The following is a 13,785-nucleotide window of genomic DNA, read 5'->3' as shown; positions in this document are numbered from 1 at the left end:
CATCAAGAATTGCTAATCTATATCAAGTACACTAATTCAACTTCCATCAAACTCAATCAAATTTATCATTAAACACTAACACCACACTTTTAACAAAATCATCAATCACTACTCATTCTCAATATCATTTAATAATTCTATCAAAGTTACTAAACATTAACATAATTACACATTTCAACTTATCCTATGGTCATCTAGCCTAAGTTTTCACAAGACATTATATATTACATACGAGAAACCAAAACCATACAATGGCTGATTTTCATGTATTTCCCAAGGCAACCCACAAGGAAAAATTGTAAGCCTCAATCACTAAAATCCAGCAACTCGATCTCACTCCAAGCTTCCAATTAAGCTTCCAACATATCCAATTGCCTCATATCATATATTTACATGCACCTAACAAAATTATCACAAACATATTCCCAAATTTCAATACCCAAAACAAAAAATAAATGAAGTAGCTAGAGTTCTAGGATTCTCACCTTACACAAGCACCAAAGAAGCAAGATTGAACGTTCTCCTCAAGCTAATTCGAGCCTAAACACCGAAATCAAGCAATTTTCAGCATAATTGCTTATATAATTTGAATTTTAGGGAGAAATAAACTGAAACACATCAATGGTTTTCATACCTTGTGATATACTGGGCTTTGTAGAGCTCGACGCTGTAGACGCGTGGCCGCAAACGGTGCGGCGATCGGAGCTCGGAGCAAGAAGATATATGAGATTGAAGATTGAATGTAAATTTGAGTTAGGGTTCATAAACTTCTTTCTCTCTTCAGCGTTCCTTGCTGAATGAATGAGGAAGAAGGAGATTCATTAAGTGTGTATGGCTGAATGGGTTGGGCCTTAGGCCCATTTTGGGCTTGGTTTGACCGATTCGGTCCGTTCGGCCCAATCTTGGGCCAAATTCTTTGAAATTAGAGTCAAAATTCTTGTTTTAATTAGTTCTATCTTATTTTACTATAAAAATTATATTTTTTATTTCTTTTATTAAGAATTAATTTATTGACTATTAAGCATTTTTTGAACTATCACAATCATGCATGTGCCTTAACAACAGATAAGCAAATAAAATGAAAATTTTAGATAGAAGAGCAAACATAACCAGTGTGTTGCAGAATGAAACACGCTGAAAACTGCCACTCTGAGGCAGAATAATGTGATTCCCAATCTTGTCAAACTGGGTACGGACTGGACCAAGCAACTTGTGAGTGGGAGTGGTACCTTCAAGATGGTGAATATTAGTCCCTAGGGTCTCAAAGTAGGACACTTTTAGAGTCTTGTCCTACTTACAAGTGATGAACACATTGATTCTCTTCTCCTGGTAATCTAGGACTTTGCTGAGATGATATTTGTCAAGAATAATGGTACGACCCTTAACAAATGAAGTAATCTTCTCTTCTTTGTAGGACATGTTATTGTAGAACTGTCTCACAACATCAGGGTAGGCCTTTTCACGAATGGAGAGGATGGGAATCTATCTTTGAAATGCAAACAGTGACACAAAGTTTAGACCTTTTTGACGAATATCATCAAGATTGTCAAGTTTAGGAGGACAAATAGATTGCTCAATAATGTCTTTGTAGAAAAACATGTAGTTCATGAAGGAATTGTAGCGATAAGAATCATAGGAAATTTTTGAAAAATCAGCATAAAAAGATTTATAAGCAATGGGATTTGGAAGCTTTGGTTCAGAAATAGGATGAAGTTGAAATTCAATAACCATACTACGACTAGGGTGAGTAGGAGAGTGAAGAAGTTCATCTTCTTCCTCGCTAATCTTGCATTTTCCATGTAAGGGACTTGGCTGTGATGAAGGTGGCCTAGGAGCCACACCAGGGGAGCGAGCAGTGATCTTGGTGCAAGCCATTCCTTCAGGGTCTGTGTTGGAAAGAGGAGAAGGAGGAGAGTCATTTGGAGAGGGAGAAGAATAAAAGTTAATGGAAATGGTAGTGCGTGGAAGGAGCAGAAGGAGAAGTTTGAGCACTACTCTGAGTTCCTCCGCGAATAGCTCTTTTCTTGCGAGCCATACTTAGAACACTGGTTAGTTTCTTAATGAGAAGAGTAGGCTGTATGAATGGAGAGTAGTGTGTGTTAAATGGTGCATGTAGTGCTGCATTAATATATCCCTAGAGTAGTGCGAAGGTCTAAGCTTTGAATGAGTAAAAAAATTTTGAGAAGAATTTATTTTTACTACTGTAACCAAATATACATTTAGTACACTATGTTTCAGAAAATGGACCCTTTTTTTTAAAAAAAATTAATGTAAATAGCAAATATTTTAAATGCAAGTCTAAAATTGGCTTAACAAGAATCAGACAATTATGGCCCATCTGAGTATAAAGAAACAAAAAAAAGGGTCCACACAATCTGATATGTCCACTAGGTTCCACATTACCAACATAGCAAAATTAAACCCACTTATCATCTGTCCAAAATTATCTCATAATGACTTGCGAGCAAAATACTGAACCAGAGCATTAGAAAGATAAAGAAAAATTAGAAGAATTAATAATACCCAAAGCAATACGCAGTTTGTAGAATCTCTCTTCAATTAATAGTTTAGTGAAAATATCAACCAGCTGATCTTCAGTTTTAATATATCGAATGTCTAAATTTTCATTTTGCATATATTCTCTAATAGACTGAAATCTAACTTCAATGTGCTTAGTTTTAAAGTATAAAATAGAATTTTATGAAATATTTATGATACTCATATTGTCATAGAATAATGGAATATTAGATGCATTCAACTTGTAAGCAGCCAACTGAGTTTTCAAACATAGTAATTGAGAGCAACATGTAGAGGCTGCAATGTAATCAGCTTCAGCAGTCAACAAGGCAACAGTTTCCTGTAACACAGGCACTGTTGTTGTAACCTCAAGATAAAGATTCCATAACCAGCACATAAATTCTGTTACCAAATAGTGATCTAGTACGGATGATGATCTCTTGGAGTTCTGTGGTTGTGTTTTGTCATCCATTATCACTCGCAAAGGATCTAATGCTACATATTATGGGATTGAAATTTTTAGATAAATTTTTGTAACAACGGCACAATTGCATTAAGCTCATGACAAAGATTTTGTCAACAGCGCACAATATCTATAACCAATTAGCAATGTGAGGATATTCGTTGAATTTCTCATGAACCCAATACAAAAGCTCGGACGACGATCTTCTAGAGTTCTGTTACCAAATTATGTTATCAATATATTGTCATTAAACTTTATTTTATTCGGGTGAAAAATTATGTGATCGATATATTGGAATTAAACTCTGTTGTTTTATACGGTTTCAAGTACCGTAGTATAAAAAGTGTTACAGGATCAAATAAGTTAAGAAAATTCTTTGTGATGTTAATTTGGTTACAAGAATTATGCCATAATTATATTATCTTGAAATAGAAAAAATAGAAAATACACTAAAACACTTAATGACTCTCTTTCTTACTTTTCTTTTCGCATCATTGTTACCCTAAACAATTCAAAAAAAATTTTACTATTAACTGTTGCACCTAAACCGTCCAAAATCACAAACACTAATCACCGTTGCCTAATCTGAGTCCTGTAGCCAGTGACTGGACTTCACTATTTTCGCATTGCTCCCGGGTTTTTTGTGATGTTCTCCACGGGCCGTGAAAGTATCGTCCTTGGTGTCGGTGTCTTGCCGAAGAAGAGTCCACGGGACATGCTGTGTTGTTGGCCACGGCCAGCGAGGAAGGAGGAAACTTCATTGACGGAATACATGAGCTGTCAATAAGGGTTCGATCATCTACACGGGTGGAAGAATTGGGGTTTGGTGCCCTACTTTCTCTCGATGTCAAAAGGATAGATCTGAAGTTATTACTCCATAATGTGGAAGCATTTTGCTTAAAAAAAATGTGCGTTAAAACTAACTCACTCACAATCCCCGTGTGAGTGGGCAATGTTTTTCACGTTTTTAGATTTCTAACTGAGGGTAAGTATTTCACTTTGGTGTATGAATTTTTTTTATTAGAAGTCATCTAATAGGATAGCTGTGAAATGTTCTTTTGGTGTTTAAGAGCACGATGAGTAATGTGCAGATTGTCAGGTCTAGCTGTTCTAAAATTCAAAAACTTGAATCTAGCAGAGAAGGCTGTGTTGGAGGAGTTTAAGCATCTTGATATTCCTGCTCTAGGCCAGATCATATAGGAAGCAGGGGTGGATGATTGGTCGAGGCATGCTTTTTTGTTGCATGCCATTGGAGCCTTTCTATGTTCGACAAACAAGAACAAGCCAAGCACCGAATTGCTAGGAGCTTTGCTCCATGTTAGGAGGTGCAGAGAGTACATTATTGGTAAACAGATCTACGTCCATTGAATACATCGTTAGTTCTTTGTTAGGTGCTTCATGAAGATGTAATAGTTAACCATGTTTAACACAGGAGTTTATGTCTGTAAACTTTTATTTATAGGTTCTGTACTTGTAGTGGCAAAGGTTCGGGGCAACAGCTAATAGAGGTAAGTTTCCACTTGTGTCCTTTTGGAATAACAAGCTGATGAGGAAATAGATACACACTGATAAGTTGTCTCTCACGGTAAGCATTTTTTAGTTCACGTTGCTCCATCAAAGACCATATTTTCACATACCAGTAAGTTGGATGGATAAAACCTAGTGTCCATAATTGAAAGTTGGATCATATTTGCAGGGATTCTTATATCCAAATGATAAAAATGTTGAGTCTGTCTTCTTCATCCCCTCACACTGAAAGAATCTGGTAGGTTAAAACCTACTCTATTGTACATATTTCTAGTGATGTCGGATGACTTAAAGTGTCCATTTGTTTTTGTTTTAGTTTATTCATCGTATAGTCGAGGACGAATATCGCATCTTTAAGGAAAAGATAACCAGGATGATGCAAGAGGATGCTAAGTCAAGAGACCCTATTGTTAGTAAGGGATCCAAGTGGCAAAGGAGGTATGTTGTATGGAACAAGGTGAGCGAATATGCCAAGGAAGATGACAAGGTTGTGAGGGGGAATGGACAGAAGAATATTAATGAGGACCCCAAAAAGAGTTATAAAGAGGCTCAAGATATTTATATTGACTGTCATTTTGAGGACAGTGATCAAGCTCCCGTGGAGGGAAAAATGGCTACTCGGGGTAGCGAAAAGAATGTTGCATCCAACGATAACAGCAGCCCTGTATCTGGATCGGAAGGTGATGATGTAACCCATGTTTCCTTGACTAATCACAAGGCAGGCAAAACAGGAGAAGATAAAACAATTATCTCCCATTGTAATGGAAGCCGCCCCTTTGTGTCACAGGAGTTGGTTCTCTACGAGGCCCCAGAGCGTTCTCTAGATAAGCTCAGAGACAAGGTTTGTGTATACTGTGTTGCCATGGATGATGATTCGTCAATCATGAGGCTTGAACCTACTGAGTATGTTTTACTTTTGCTGCATTTTTAGTAATCACGATTAAACATATCAACTCCTTATTGGAGAACTCCTTCAATATGGCATCTCACTTTATTCCTTGAAGTTCAGAATGATTGGCATATATAGGAACTCAGAATCCAGATAGTGTTATTGATTCTCCTAGTTAAGTATGTTGATTCTTGAACACAGCTACTTTATGAGTCTTGGCCGTGACCCTAAGCATTTTGTTTTCCAGTATTACCACCGGATACATAAATGCCACAGACACATAACTGGGTGAACCTTTACAGATTGTGACTCAGCTTTGCTAGAGTCCCCAATTAGAGGTGTCCAGAGCTCTTAAGCACACTCTTTTTGCTTTGGACCACGACTTTGACCGCTCAGTCTCAAGTTTTCACTTGACACCTTTACGCCACAAGCACATGGTTAGGGACAGCTTGGTTTAGCCACTTAGGCCAGGATTTTATTCCTGTGGGCCCTCCTATCCACTGATGCTCAAAGTCTTGGATCCCTTTTTATCACCCTTGCCTTTTGGTTTAAAGGGGTATTGGCTTTTTCTGCTTGCTTTTTCTTTTTCTTTCTCTTTCTCTTTTTTTTTCTACAAGCTTTTCACTGCTTTTTCTTGCTTCAAGAATCAATTTTATGATTTTTCAGATCATCAGATAACATTTCTCTTTTTTCCATCATTCTTTCAAGAGCCAACAATTTTAACATTCTTTAAACAACAAATTCAAAAATATGCACTGTTCAAGCATTCATTCAGAAAAACAATAGTATTGCCACCACATCAAAATAACTAAACTGTTTTAAAATTTGAAATTCATGCACTTCTTTTTCTTTTTCAATTAAAAATATTTTTCATTTAAGAAAGGTGATGGATTCATTTTCATAGCTTTGAGGCATAAACACTTAGACACTAATGATCATGTAATAAAGACACAAACATAAATAAACATAAAGCACAATTTTCGAAAAATAGAAAATAAAGAACAAGAAAATTAAAGAACGGGTCCACCTTAGTGATGGCGGCTTGTTCTTCCTCTTGAAGATCTTATGGAGTGCTTGAGCTCCTCAATGTCTCTCCCTTGCCTTTGTTGCTCCTCTCTCATGGTTCTTTGGTCTTCTCTAATTTCATGGAGGAGGATAGAATGCTCTTGGTGCTCCACCCTTAGTTGTCCCATGTTGGAACTTAATTCTCCTAAGGAGGTGTTGATTTGCTCCCAATAGTTTTGTGGAGAAAAATGTATCCCTTGAGGTATCTCAGGAATTTCATGATGAGGAGTTTCCTCATGCTCTTGGTGAGGTTCTCTCACTTGCTCCATCCTTTTCTTAGTGATGGGCTTGTCCTCATCAATGAGGATGTCTTCCTCTATGTCAATTCCAGCTGAATTGCAGAGGTGACAAATGAGATGAGAGAAGGCTAACCTTGCCATAGTAAAGGACTTGTCCGCCACCTTGTAGAGTTCTTGGGATATAACCTCATGAACTTCTACTTCCTCTCTAATCATGATGCTATGAATCATGATAGCCCGGTCTATAGTAACTTCAGATCGGTTGCTAGTGGGAATGATAGAGCGTTGGATGAACTCCAACCATCCCCTAGCCACGGGCTTGAGGTCATGCCTTCTTAGTTGAACCGGCTTCCCTCTTGAATCTCTCTTCCATTGAGCGCCCTCTTCACATATGTCCATGAGGACTTGGTCCAACCTTTGATCAAAGTTGACCCTTCTAGTGCATAGGTGTGCATCTCCTTGCATCATGGGCAAGTTGAACGCCAACCTTACATTTTCCGGACTAAAATCTAAGTATTTCCCTAGGACCATTGTAAGCCAATTCTTAGGATCCGGGTTCACACTTTGATCATGGTTCTTGGTGATCCGTGCATTGGTATAGAACTCTTGAACCATTAAGATTCTGACTTGTTGAATGGGGTTGGTGAGAACTTCCCAACCTCTTCTTCGGATCTCATGTCGGATCTCCGGATATTCGCCCTTTTTGAGCTTAAAAGGGACCTCGGGGATCACTTTCTTCTTGGCCACAACTTCATAGAAGTGGTCTTGATGCACCCTTGAGAGGAATCTCTCCATCTCCCATGACTCGGAGCTAGAAGCTTTTGCCTTCCCTTTCCTCTTTCTAGAGGTTTCTCCGGCCTTTGGTGCCATTTAATGGTTATGAAAAAACAAAAAAGCTTTAGCTTTTACCACACCAAACTTAGAAGGTTGCTCGTCCTCAAGAAAAAAAAGAAAGAAGAGAGTAGAAGAAGAAGAAATAGAGGAGATGGAGGGGGCTTTGTGTTTCGTCCAAGGGGGAGAAGTAGTGTTTAGGTTGTTTGAATTTGAATGGTGAGGTAGGTGGGGTTTTATGAAGGATGGATGTGAGTGGTGAAGAGAATGGTGGGATTTGATAGGTGAGAGGTTTTTTTGGGGAAGAGGTATTGAGGTGATTGGTGAATGGGTGAAGAAGAGAGAGAGAGGTGGGGTAGGTGGGGATCCTGTGGGTCCATAGATCCTGAGGTGTCAAGGATTTCTCATCCCTGCACCATGTGGCGTGTAAAACGCCCCTTGCTGCCAATCCTGGCGTTAAACACCAGTCTGCTGCCCATTTCTGGCGTTTAACGCCAGCTTCTTGCCCATTCCTGGCGTTAAACGCCAGTCTGGTGCCCATTTCTGGTGTTAAACGCCCAGAATGGTGCCAGACTAGGCGTTTAACGCCCATTCTGCTACCCTTACTGGTGTTTAAACGCCAGTAAGTTTCTCCTCCAGGGTGTTCTGTTTTTCATTCCGTTTTTTTTCTTTTGTTTTTGCTTTTTCAATTGTTCTTGTGACTTCACATGATCATCAACCTATAGAAAACATAAAATAATAAAAGAAAATAGAAATTTAACATAGATAATTAAAGATTGGGTTGCCTCCCAACAAGCGCTTCTTTAATGTCAATAGCTTGACAGTGGGCTCTCATGGAGCCTCACAGATACTCAGAGCATGATGATGGCCTCTCAACACCAAACTTAGAGTTTGGTTGTGGCCTCCCAACACCAAAATTAGAGTTTGAATATGGGAATTTTGTTTGACTTTGTATTGAGAGAAGCTTTTCATACTTCCTCTCCATGGTTACAGAGGGAGATCCTTGAGTTTTAAACACAAGGGAGTCCTCATTCACTTGAAGGACTAATTCTCCTCTGTCTACATCAATCACAGCTTTTGCTGTGGCTAGGAAGGATCTACCAAGGATGATGGATTCATCTATACACTTCCCAGTGTCTAGGATTATGAAATCAGCAGGGATGTAGTGGTCTTCAACCTTTACCAAGACATCCTCTACAAGTCCATAAGCCTGTTTCTTTGAATTGTCTGCCATCTCCAGTGAGATTCTAGCAGCTTGTACCTCAATGATCCCTAGCTTCTCCATTACAGAGAGAGGCATGAGGTTTATGCTTGACCTAGGTTACACAAAGCCTTCTCAAAGGTCATGGTGCCTATGGCACAAGGTATTGAGAACTTTTCAGGATCTTGTCTCTTCAGAGGTAATCTCTGCCTAGTTAAGTCATCCAGTTCTTTGGTGAGCAAGGGGGTTCATCCTCCCAAGTCTCATTGCCAAATAACTTGGCATTTAGCTTCATGATTGCTCCAAGGTACTTAGCAGCTTGTTCTTCAGTAACATCTTCATCCTCTTCAGAGGAAGAATACTCATCAGAGCTCATGAATGGTAGAAGTAGATTCAATGGAATTTCTATGGTCTCAATGTGAGCCTCAGATTCCCATGGTTCCTCATTAGGGAACTCCATGGAGGTCAGTGGACGTCCATTGAGGTCTTTCTCAGTGGAAATCACTGCCTCTTCCTCCTCTCCAGGTTTGACCATGTGAGACGTGTTTATGGCCTTGCACTCTCTCTTTGGATTCTCTTCTGTATTGCTTGGGAGAGTACTAGAAGGGAGTTCTGTAATTTTCTTACTCAGCTGACCCACTTGTGCCTCCAAATTTCTAATGGAGGACCTTGTTTCAGTCATGAAACTTTGAGTGGTTTTGGTTTGATCAGAGACAATGGTTGCTAAGTTAGAGTGGCTATGCTTAGAATTCTCTGTCTGTTGCTGAGAAGATGATGGAAAAGGCTTGCTATTGCTAAACCTGTTTCTTCCACCATTATTGTTGTTGAAACCTTGTTGAGGTCTCTGTTGATCCTTCCATGAGATATTTGGATGATTTTTCCATGAAGAATTATAGGTGTTTCCATAGGGTTCTCCCATGTACTTCACCTCTTCCATTGCTGGGTTCTCAGGATCATAAGCTTCTTCTTCAGGGGAAGCTTCCTTAGTATTGCCTGTTGCTGCTTGCATTTTAGACAGACTCTGAGAAATCATATTGACTTGTTGGGTCAATATTTTATTCTGAGCGAATATGGCTTTCAGAGTATCAATCTCAAGAACTCCCTTCTTCTGAGTTGTCCCATTATTCACAGGATTCCTTTCAGAAGTGTACATGAATTGGTTATTTGCAACCATTTCAATGAGTTCCTGAGCTTCTGTAGGCGTCTTCTTCAGATGAAGAGATCCTCCAGTAGAGTTATCCAATGACATCTTGGATAGTTCAGACAGACCATCATAGAAAATACCTATGATGCTCCATTCTGAAAGCATGTCAGAAGGGCACCTTCTGATCAATTGCTTGTATCTTTCCCAAGCTTCATAGAGGGATTCACCTTCCTTCTGTCTTAAGGTTTGGACTTCCACTCTAAGCTTGCTCAATTTTTGAGGTGAAAAGAACTTTGCCAAGAAGGCATTAACTAGCTTTTCCCAAGAGTTCCGGCTTTCTTTAGGTTGTGAGTCCAACCATGTCCTAGCTCTGTCTCTTACAGCAAAAGGGAAAAGCATAAGTCTGTAGACTTCAGGGTTAACCCCATTGGTCTTGACAGTGTCACAGATTTGCAAGAATTCAGCTAAGAACTGATGAGGATCTTCCAATGGAAGTCCATGAAACTTACAATTCTGTTGCATTAGAGAAACTAATTGAGGCTTAAGCTCAAAGTTGTTTGCTCCAATGGTAGGGATTGAGATGCTTCTCCCATAGAAGTCGGGAGTAGGTGCAGTAAAGTTACCAAGCACCTTCCTTGCATTGTTGGCATTGTTGTTTTCGGCTGTCATGGTTTCTTCTTCTTTGAAAAGCTCTGTTAGGCCCTCTAGAGAGAATTGTGCTTTAGCTTCTCTTAGTTTTCTCTTCAAGGTCCTTTCAGGTTCAGGATCAGCTTGAACAAGTATGCCTTTATCTTTGTTCCTGCCCATATGAAAGAGAAGAGAACAAGAAAGTAGGAAATCCTCTATGTCACAGTATAGAGATTCCTTGAGGTGTCAGAGGAAAAGAAGAATAGAAGGAGGAGGTAGATAGAAGAGAATTCGAACATATAAAGAAGGATAGAGTTTGAATTGCACCTTGAGGAGGAGTCTTAGTCCCTTAAATAGAAGGATGTGAGAAGAGGGGAAGAATTTTTGAAAATTAATTAAAAGATTTTGAAATAATTAAAAGAAATTTTTAGAAATTTGATTGATGATTTTTGAAAACTAAGATTGGGAAAGAAATAAAGTGATTTTTGAAAAAGATTTTGAAATTAGAAATTAAAAAGATATGATTGAAAATTAATTTTAAAAAAGATGTGATTGAAAAGATATGATTGAGAAGATATCATTGAAGATCAAATTAAAAAGAGAAAGTTAAAATTAAAGTTGATTACTTGACTAACAAGAAATTAGAAGCTATGATTAAAACTTTTGATTCTTTCTTAATAGGCAAGTAACAACTAGAAAATTTTGAATTAAATTATTAATTGTAGCAAGGATTTTCGAAAATAGTAATAAATAAAAAAATTGAAAAGAAATTGATTTTGAAAAGATATGATTGAAAAGATATGATTTGAAAAAGATCTGAATTAAAAACAAAATCTTCCCTCTAGTGTCATCCTGGCGTTTAACGCCCAAAATCCTACCTTTTTGGGCGTTAAACGCCCAATCAGGTACCCTGGCTGGCGTTTAAACGCCAGTTTTCCTTCTTCACTGGGTGTTTTGGATGCCCAGCATTTTCTGTTTGATTCCTCTGCTAAATGTTCTGAATCTTCAATTCTCTGTATTATTGACTTAAAAAGACACAATTTTGAAAATATTTTTAGATTTTTAATGATGAGAAACAATAAAAATTGCAACTAAGATCAAATAAACAATGCAAGCAAGACACCAAACTTTAAAATTTTCATATAAGAGACACTAACGAATTGAGAATGCATAGGAGAAACAACAAAGCACACAAAACAAGGGAAATTAAAGATCAAAGCACTGAAATCATCAAGAACAACTTGAAGATCAATGAAGAACATATTGCATGTTTTCGAAAAATGCAAGAAGAATGCAATTGACACCAAACTTAAAAATTGATACTAGACTCAAACAAGAAACATAAAATATTTTTTATTTTTATGATTTTATAAAAAAAATTTTGTGATTTTCGAAACTTATATGGAAAAGAAAATAAAGGGATTCAAAACTTTTAATAAGAATTCCAGGAATCATGCAATGTTAGTCTAAAGCTTCAGTCTAAAAAGATTAGACATGGTTGGCCAAGCTTCAGCAGGACATTACATTCAGCAGCTAAATTGATGAGAATCAATCAGCTTTTGTGATGGTAAGAACATCACCTTGAAACTCTAGAATTCATTCTTAAAAATTCTGAAAAATAAAAAGAAAAAAATACCTAATCTAAGCAACAAGATGAATCGTCAGTTGTCCAAACTCGAACAATCCCCGGTAACGGCGCCAAAAACTTGGTGCACGAAATTGTGATCATCAACAATGGCGCCAAAGGACTTGGAGCTCTTAAACGTGAATCACACTTTGTCACAATTCCGCACAACTAACCAGCAAGTACACTGGGTCGTCCAAGTAATAAACCTTACATGAGTAAGGGTCGATCCCACGGAGACTGTCGGCTTGAAGCAAGCTATGGTCACCTTGTAAATCTCAGTCAGGCAAATTCAGATGGTGATGGAGAATTGATAATTAAATAAAACATAGAATAAAGATAGAGATACTTATGTAATTCTTTGGTTGGAATTTCAGATAAGCGTATGAAGATGCTTTGTTCCTCCAGAACCTCTGCTTTCCTATTGCCTTCTTCCAATCATTCATACTCCTTTTCATGGCAAGCTTTATGTTGGGCATCACCGTTGTCAATGGCTACTTCCCGTCCTCTCAGTGAAAACATTTCAAATGCGCTGTCACCGCATGGCTAATCATCTGTCGGTTCTCGATCATGTTGGATCCTTTTGCATCTGTCACACACCCAACAATCGTGAGTTTGAAGCTCGTCACAGTCATCCCTTCCCAGATCCTCAGGAATGGCCGCCAATAATTCTAGCCTATACCACGAAGGTTCCAATCTTAGATTAGAAATCCAAGAGATACACATTTAAGCTTGTTTGCATGTAGAACGGAAGTGGTTGTCAGTCACGCATTCATAAGTGAGAATGGTGATGAGTGTCACATAATCATCACATTCATCATATTCTTGGGTGCGAATGAATATCTTGGAGAAGAAATAGACTTGAGTTGAATAAAAAAATAATAGTACTTTGTATTAATTCATGAAGAACAGCAGAGCTCCACACCTTAATCTATGGTGTGTAGAAACTCCACTGTTGAAAATACATAAGTGATAATGGTGTAAGCATGGCCGAATGGCCAGCCTCCAAGGCCTAGGGACTAAACGTCCAAAGATGAAAATACAATAGCAAAAGGTCCTATTTATAGAGAACTAGTAGCCTAGGGTCTACAGAAATAAGTAATTAATGTAGAAATATTTTTCCGGGCCCACTTGGTGTGTGCTTGGGCTGAGAATAGAAGCTTCCATGTGTAGAGATTTTTCTTGGAGTTAAACGCCAGCTTTTGTGCCAGTTTTGGAGTTAAACGCCAGAATTCTTGAGCTGACTTGGAACGCCTGTTTGGGCCATCAAATCTTGGGCAAAGTATGGACTATTAGATATTGCTAGAAAGTCCAGGATGTCTACTTTCCAACGCAATTGAGAGCGTGCCAATTGGGCTTCTGTAGCTCCAGAAAATCCACTTCGAGTGCAGGAAGGTCAGAATCCAACAGCATCTGCAGTCCTTTTTCAGCCTCTGAATCAGATTTTTGCTCAGGTCCCTCAATTTTAGCCAGAAAATACCTGAAATCACAGAAAAATATACAAACTCATAGTAAAGTCCAAAAATTTAATTTTTAAATAAAAACTAATAAAAACATAATAAAAACTAACTAAAATATACTAAAAACATACTAAAAACAATGCCAAAAAGCGTATAAATTATCCGCTCATCAGTCACGTTGCCTAAAGAGTCTTTGTT

The 13,785-nt window shown here is 38.2% G+C and overlaps 1 non-coding gene across 1 annotated transcript; it reads left to right on the top strand.

Annotated features, from left to right (window-relative positions):
- Positions 1-10,035: 10,035 nt before the first annotated feature.
- LOC148573609 (small nucleolar RNA R71) lies at positions 10,036-10,143 on the top strand. The gene has a single exon (XR_015906000.1). It is a non-coding gene; the product is annotated as a small nucleolar RNA R71 (small nucleolar RNA).
- The last annotated feature ends 3,642 nt before the right edge of the window (positions 10,144-13,785 follow it).

This window comes from Arachis ipaensis, chromosome B2 (assembly GCF_059453495.1).
Source record: "Arachis ipaensis isolate K30076 ecotype BB chromosome B2, ASM5945349v1, whole genome shotgun sequence".
Classification (NCBI taxonomy): Eukaryota; Viridiplantae; Streptophyta; class Magnoliopsida; order Fabales; family Fabaceae; genus Arachis; species Arachis ipaensis.
Note: the sequence above shows the minus strand (reverse complement) of the source record. Positions and strands in the feature narration are given on the sequence as shown.